Here is a 7,958-nt window from a genome sequence, read left to right as displayed (position 1 = left end):
CACAAATTTATGCATGTTATTCCACAAATATATATTATTTTAAAGAAATAACGAGAAATTAATAACGATAACGGGTAATTATTTTCATAAAATTATATTCCTATGCTAAAATTTGAGGGATAAGTAATTTACATTCTACTACTTGAAAATCGATGACAGAAAAAATCATGATAATACGATTCTTTTTCAGAAAGTGGAGACAATCAATACTAATTTACTACTTGCTCAATTTTTTCTTTCTTTGTTCTTTCTTTTTTTTTTTTTTTTTCCTTCAAATTTTGATGGTAAGCATAGCCTGAGGTGGAGATCAAAGGCTAATCTTGGTTATCACAAAGAGCATATCTTATGCCACTAGACCTAAGGCTCTTTGACATCACTCTTTTTTTTCAATAAAGCACAATCGATTACATTTAGGGATTATCATACCCCTCCATTACATTTAGGAAAAACTGATAAAAAATCTCTCATTAAAAAATTAACTGTGCAAAATATCTAATGACCATATTATTAAGCCGTTGCAATTCATTTTCAGATAGCACCACTCTGTTTGTCACACACACACACCACATGTCTATCATATATCTTCAACTACGTACAAAGGTGTTTTATTTGAAATATAATTAAAGATAAGTTAGATGTAGTTAAGAAAAAGAATTGCACCTCATAAAATAGGTTGTCGATGGAAAGTAAACAAATTCTAAATTAAATTTCAAATCGGTATTTCTGACCGATTTTTCCCGTTTTTTTGGTCAACGAAAAAAAAATCCCGAACTTTGTTAGTCATCTCAAAACTTGTTCATAGCGTTTTTTCGGCCAACCTGTTAATATGCGTTAGGTTTCACGTGAAATCCCATCCACCATTTAATGCTGGTTTTTATCAAATAGGATTAGAATTATTCTCCGCCCTCTTCTCCCCCACCCAACCCAACCCAACCCAACCCAGCCCAAAAAAAAACCTAATCCATGTGATGTCACTCATATCATATCTTAAAGGCGCTAATAAATTTAAGCAACTGAAAAAAATAAATAAATAAAGGGCTAATGGCTTTTTTCAGACCTCTTGCCTCTAAAAGCAATCAAAATCTCTCCTCCTTTATTTCAGGTCCCAAAAAAAAAAAAATCCTTCTTTATACACACACATATTGGCAAAAACCTAGGTCAAATTCCTTATATCTATTATGTCAAATTATTCAATAAAGCATGGCCATCTTTTTTTTTTTTTAATTTATATGTGGATTTATAATTAAATACTATTAAATGCTAATATTTAAAAATAGGACACATGATATGTGTAATTAGAAAACTTGACATAATGAATATAAGAAATTTAATGTAAGTATTGTCCACACACATATTTAAAAATACATGAATGAAACCTTTCTGATATATGGGTTTTGAAACTTCTAGAACAATAATAAATCAAAAAAATAACTCCCCTGGCAACATTGCTTACAAACAAAAACTTTAGGGATAAATTTACAACATTCAGACCAAGATGGAATTATTATAGAACTACTCCTTTTATCGACAAGAACATCTTCCATGTACTGATTCATCCCAGGTGGATGAAGGTTTTATCAAATTAGAGATGGATTGTTTAGTACTGGGTAACGGCAGCAGTGGTTGTGGTGGAGTTAATCTTGAGAGGGTTACAAAACAGAATTGATGGATATGAGGTTTTAGCTGTAAACTTATAGTAGTAGTCCCTCCAGTTATAGCAGGACTTGTTGGTTTGTGCATAGTATGAAATTTTGTTAGTAAAAAAGAATTAGGAAAGTCATTTTGTACTTGATATATTGATGTAAAATATAATTTGTCTTGTAAGGATTAAAATCAAAATGAAGACAAACTTCAGGGGTCAAAGTTTGTATTAACCTTCTTTAATAAGAACAAAAGTAACAGATTTCATTTATTTAATACTTTTTTTAGTATGCGAAAAACTCCTACAAGTAACTAATAATAAGTAAGAGAGTGTTAGCACGGAGAGAAAGAAGTCAAATGAAAAATGGTACTCCTCCGGTCCTAATTATAAGACCCAATTGACTTATTTGAGGAGATTAAGGAAGTAAGTTAAATTGGTTATTTATAATAAATAAGTGTTATCATTCCTAAAATATCCTTGCTAATTAAGTATATTGGCTAAAACTATCATTATTAGAAGGATTATCTTGGAAAAAAATGCATAAATATAAGAGACAAAATGGATTGGGTCTTATAATTAGGACCAAATAAAAAGTCAAATTGGGTCTTATAATAAGGACCGGAGGAGTATTACAGCAACTATCTGTTCAAATTAATTTCACATTAATAATATCGATGGCCTTCTTCAATGCCCAAGAGATCCTATTCTGATCAATGAATCAAATTCTGACTTTTGCTTTAGTAAATTATACCCATTATTTAATCTAAATTATAAAAACTTCTCTTTCATTTTAAAAAACTGAAAGAGAAGTGAGGTTTGAATCTCTGACCCCACTATTTTAAATAGAATTATTTCCAATAAAAAATTTTTATATTTAGCAAATATATACGTATATTTTGCAAACCTCTTCCTTCAAATTTCAAGATTTTAGTTACATTTGCATAGTCCTTAATTGATAATTAAGTCACAATATGATTATTTGTTTTGACAAAAATATTCTTCTTTAAGATAAATACTACTTACCATTTACCAATAGGAGTTAGGTCTAGCAGAAAAAGCTAATTTATTATATTGATTTGAATCAAAGTTTAAATTTTTATTCGGAGAGGAGCTTACATTTAATACTTGACAATGTCTCAAACAAGATCGCTTCTAATAGACAGATATCTGTACCTAGTAAATAATATTACTTACCAATCATTTAACTATTTATTTTGCCAAAAACATAATTTTAAATTTTTAATACAAATTTTAAATTGATTAATTATAATCATATATAAAGTAAGTGTAATTTCTCTAATAAGATCATCAACAAATCATTTTCCCTTGTCCAAGTGGCGTTTTTGCTAAACCGACTTTTCCCTCCCAATATTTTAACCCTTAATTCCCACACAGAAAAAAGTGACCCACACAGAAAAGAGTGACCCACATACACTGATACACACCCATTCTTATACGTTCTCGGGGTTTGATTTTGCAATCCTCCATTAAAATAGTTATGGGTGACGGGCCACCATATATGACAACCTCACCAACTTATTTTGCTGGCCTTCTGCAGTAGCTAAGGGATCCCCATACAGAATGGGATTCATTTCTAGAAGAGAAAAAAGAGAAAATTACATTCAGGTTCCAAGTGAGAAATTTTCTTACGATAAAATCCCTCAAAATCTTCAAATCCTACCCTTATTATTATAGATAGATTGTCACTTTCATCATCCTCTTTTGTTGATTATCCTAATTCCTTTACTTGTTAATTGTACCTATATAAATGATCACTTTGTCTTGTAGAATTGTCAAGTGAAAAGATATGCATGGACAGTTCATATTGAAACTTAATTGACAAGTTAGAGTACCCTGAATGATATTTCATTGTGATCCAATTGACAAATAAAGATACAGAGCGGGGTGTCAATCTATATAGGCACAATTGATAAATAAAAAGGTTGGAATTAACAACAGAGGATGGTGAGGGAAAGATAATTGATTCACTGTTACAATATCTCAGTCACAGGTTCCTTAGGATTTAAGATTAGTTTGAATATTTCTAGGAACCTTGGAATAATAAAATCTCTGAATTGGGACATGAGAGTAATTTTCCCGAAAACCAAACACTGCCTCTCGTGTTTGGCCACAATAAATATACGAGCATAAGCAAAGCCAGGCTCGCATTCATCTTCTTCTTCCTTGAGAATCTGAGAAAAAAACAGAGTGGGAAAATGGGTCCATTGGCTGCTTCAGAGAAGCCTCACGCGGTGTGTATCCCCTACCCAGCACAAGGCCACGTCAATCCCATGCTCAAACTTGCAAAGCTTCTTCACTTTCATGGCTTCCACATCACTTTCGTTAACACAGAGTTCAACCATAAACGCCTCCTCAAATCCCGAGGTCCAGATTCCCTCAACGGCCTCTCTTCCTTCCGTTTCGAAACCATCCCCGACGGACTTCCCGGCTCCAACTCCGACGACGTTGTGGACGCCACACAAGACATCCCTTCCCTCTGCGAATCCACACGTAGAACCTGCCTGGTTCCCTTCAGAAATCTCCTCAACAAACTCAATAATTCCCCACATATCCCTCCCGTCACTTGCATGGTTTCTGATGGTGTCATGAGCTTCACCGTCGACGCTGCCAAAGAACTCGGAATCCCAGATGTCCTTTTCTGGACTACCAGTGCCTGCGGCTTTCTCTGCTATGTTCATTTTCACCGACTCATCGAGAAAGGCTTAACACCTATCAAAGGTATATATAAATATATAGGCTAACTTCCATGGTACGTGCTAGCTAGCTTCATGCATTTATTACAACTTGTTTGGTATGCACTTAGATACATTATGTTAAGTCAGAAGTGTTTGGCATGCAGATCCGAGCGATTTAACAAATGGGTATTTGGAGAATTCTGTGATAGATTGGATTCCAGGAATCAAGGAACTGCGTTTAAGGGACATGCCAAGCTTCTGGAGAACAACAAACCCAGATGAATTCATGTTAGATTTCATACTTGGCGAGTGTGAGAGAGCTAAGAAAGCTAGCGCCATCATTTTGAACACATTTGATGATCTAGAACATGATGCTTTAGAAGGACTATCCTCCATTTTTGCTCCTGTTTACCCCATCGGTCCTATAAATCTGCTCACAAATGAGATTATCACCGACAAGGACCTCAAACAAATCGGGTCGAACCTGTGGAAGGAAGACCCAGAATGTTTGGAATGGTTAGATACAAAAGAGCCAAACTCTGTGATTTACGTAAACTTCGGGAGCGTCACAGTGATGACGAAAGAGCAAATGATAGAGTTTGCTTGGGGACTGGCTAACAGTAACAAAACCTTCTTATGGGTAATCCGACCCGATCTTGTTAATGGCGAAAACGCAGTTCTTCCTGCAGAATTTATTAAAGAGACGAGAAAACAGAGGGCTGTTATCAAGTTGGTGTCCACAAGAGCAAGTTCTAGCTCATCGTTCAGTAGGGGGATTCTTAACACACTGCGGGTGGAACTCAACGATTGAAAGTATATGTGGCGGAGTGGCTATGATCTGTTGGCCGTTCTTCGCAGAGCAGCAAACGAATTGCAGATTTGCGTGTGAAGAATGGGGAATTGGGTTGGAGATAGAGGGTGATGTGAAGAGGGAAGGAGTTGAGAAGCTTGTGAGAGAGTTGATGGAGGGAGAAAAAGGCACAGAGATGAAGAAGAAGGCACTTGAATGGAAGAAAATGGCCGAGGAAGCCACTTGCAGACCAGATGGATCTTCGTTTCAGAATTTTGAGATCATGGTTCGACAAGTTCTTCTGCCAAAAACTGTTACCAACTAGCCAGATATAGTTTACCATAGTGGTTGGGTTTCCATAATTTCCATTCGCATTTAATGCCAGTTTGATTGTCTTTGTATTGTATCTGTCATCAGTCGGGGATATATATCATTATCATAGTAATCATCTTTGTGATCACTTTGATTAGAAATAATTTCGTCTAATGATGGCAACGAGTTCTAGTGTTAAGCAGAGGTATGATATACGCCTTCCCATCCTTAATATTAAGACTAAGTTGACTAATTGGTGGATATTAATAAATTTAAGAAATTAATTAATTATGGTACATGTTACTTGATCTTTCTAAAATGCTACCTCTAGTTTTTAATATAAAAACTAGGACCTTCATTCATTTTTAAAATATCCCTATTGATTATAAAGAGTTCCTAGCAGAAGATAATTACAATCATCTGATACATATGATTGGAGGGGATGGTTTAGAAAAACCAATACGTATTTATAACAAATAACCAACTTAACTAATTTTATTAACATTCTTAAATTAGTTATTTAGTTTTTTATATATATTAACAACGGGATGTAGTACTTAGTACATCATTATCCTATATCATATTTATATATTAATTTATAAGTCAGGCAAATTAATTTATAGAAAAACGATAAATATACATACTTTAAAGTAATTTTATTTTTGGTTTCTTTAATTTTTATAAATTAGTCAACTCGTTCTTATATTAAGAACCGGAGATAATGTGTGTATATGTATATATGATATTTTTATTATTTTCTTAAAAAAGTCATTTTTTTTATTTCGTTTTATTCTATACCACAGATTAATTTAAGCGTTTGATATCATCGTTAATTTTGAATTTTTATGTTACTGTCACAAGACTTTTCATGTTCTAATTAATATATTTATAAAAGTTATGCTAGTAATTAATCATAAATATAATTTATTTCAAATTAATGTCAACACATGGAGAGGGGCCATTCTAATTATTTAAATTTGGCGGTCCCCGGGCTAACCTTCTTTTTCTTTCTGGAAACGGACTGGGATCAGCTTTTTGGTCCCTCGTCTCTCTGTGCACGCACGTGAAATTTCGCTCCATTTCCACTATAACCGATGAAGGAAATGTGATCCCAGTTCACAGGACAGATCAGGATTGAGACAGACCCATTCTGGTTCTGTCCTGATAAATAGTAACGGGATAAAAATTTGTCCAGTATCCCGATCCGTTTCGGTGTTGTCCTGATCCCAGTCGGGACGGGACTGGGATGTCCTGATATATCTTTTTATTTTTTTAAATTTTTTTAATTTTTTAATAAAATCTGATTTTTTTAATTATAATTTTTTGGGCTTAGGCCTTACAAAAACATCTTTTTAGTTTCTTTTTTTATTTGTTTAGGCACTCTTAAACGAAAGCTCAAAATATTACATATAATATAATAGTCATTAAAAACTCTAAACAAAAGCTTTTAACACAATAAAAACTTGCTAAAAATTCTAATAATCAATAATCTCAAATCATCAACAAATATAAAAGCTCTAAATAAATATATCTATAGTTTCATACAATAGTCTCAAATCTTTAAAAAATATAAAAAGAATGATATTATATATATAGGATTAAAAATTTATAAAAAAAAGGAACCAAGACGGGACCGTGACGGGATGACTCCATCCCATCCTAGTCCCTTTTTTGTCCCATCTTGAAAAATTTCAGGATGGGACGGTAAGGCCGAGACCGGAACGGGCCGACCAGGACGGGCCGGTCTTGAATACCCCTACGAGATCCCAAACATGCATTTCCACCAGCAAAATTTTTCTTTTGGTTAAAAGTGATGTTTGGCATACTATTTTTGCAATCTAGCTTTTGGTTCCACATAGACTTTTGGGATGAAACTGATGGATCTTGCTTTCACGGTGGGAAGAATATCGGTGCGGTGAAATGGGAAGGAAGGTTACAGTATTTTGAGTTTTCCTAGTAATTTTATTTTCCTTACTTTTTTTTAAAATGTTCACATTATATATATAATTTTTTTCTAATAATAAATTCAATTTCTTTATTTTTAGTAATTTTATTTTTCTTGCTTCTTTTAAAATGGTCACATTATATGTGTAATTTCTTTCTAATAATAAATTAAATTTATTTATTTTTAATAATATTATTTTCCTTACTTCTTTTAATTACATTATATATATAATATTAGATATATACTACTTGATAAAATGCATGTCCTTTTAAATCATTTTGCATTCAAATTTATTTTTCCCTTTATCATCCAAACAAGTTTCAACTTCTCGAACTGACTATTTAACAAAATCCAATCCAAACATAAATCACATTACACTATCTGATTTTTATCTAATCTGACTTCTCTAAAAGTCAGATTGAAAAAAGTTACTTCTGTCACCGTTAATCCAAACACACCCTAACTTGTTGTGATTTTTTTTAAAAAAAAAAACTTCTATTTACTCTTGAAAAGTCCTGAAATTTTATTGTAACTTCAAAGACGAAAATGAAATTAAACTTTTAGGACAAAAAG

General features: G+C 33.0%; 1 pseudogene; it reads left to right on the top strand.

Annotated features, from left to right (window-relative positions):
* Positions 1-3,811: 3,811 nt before the first annotated feature.
* On the top strand, positions 3,812-5,639 carry LOC114738566 (7-deoxyloganetin glucosyltransferase-like; annotated as a pseudogene).
* Positions 5,640-7,958: the final 2,319 nt, after the last annotated feature.

Source organism: Neltuma alba, unplaced genomic scaffold (genome assembly GCF_004799145.2).
Source record: "Neltuma alba isolate B1F8T4 unplaced genomic scaffold, ASM479914v2 tig00013626_pilon, whole genome shotgun sequence".
NCBI lineage: Eukaryota > Viridiplantae > Streptophyta > Magnoliopsida > Fabales > Fabaceae > Neltuma > Neltuma alba.
This window is presented reverse-complemented; position numbering and strand designations above follow the sequence as displayed.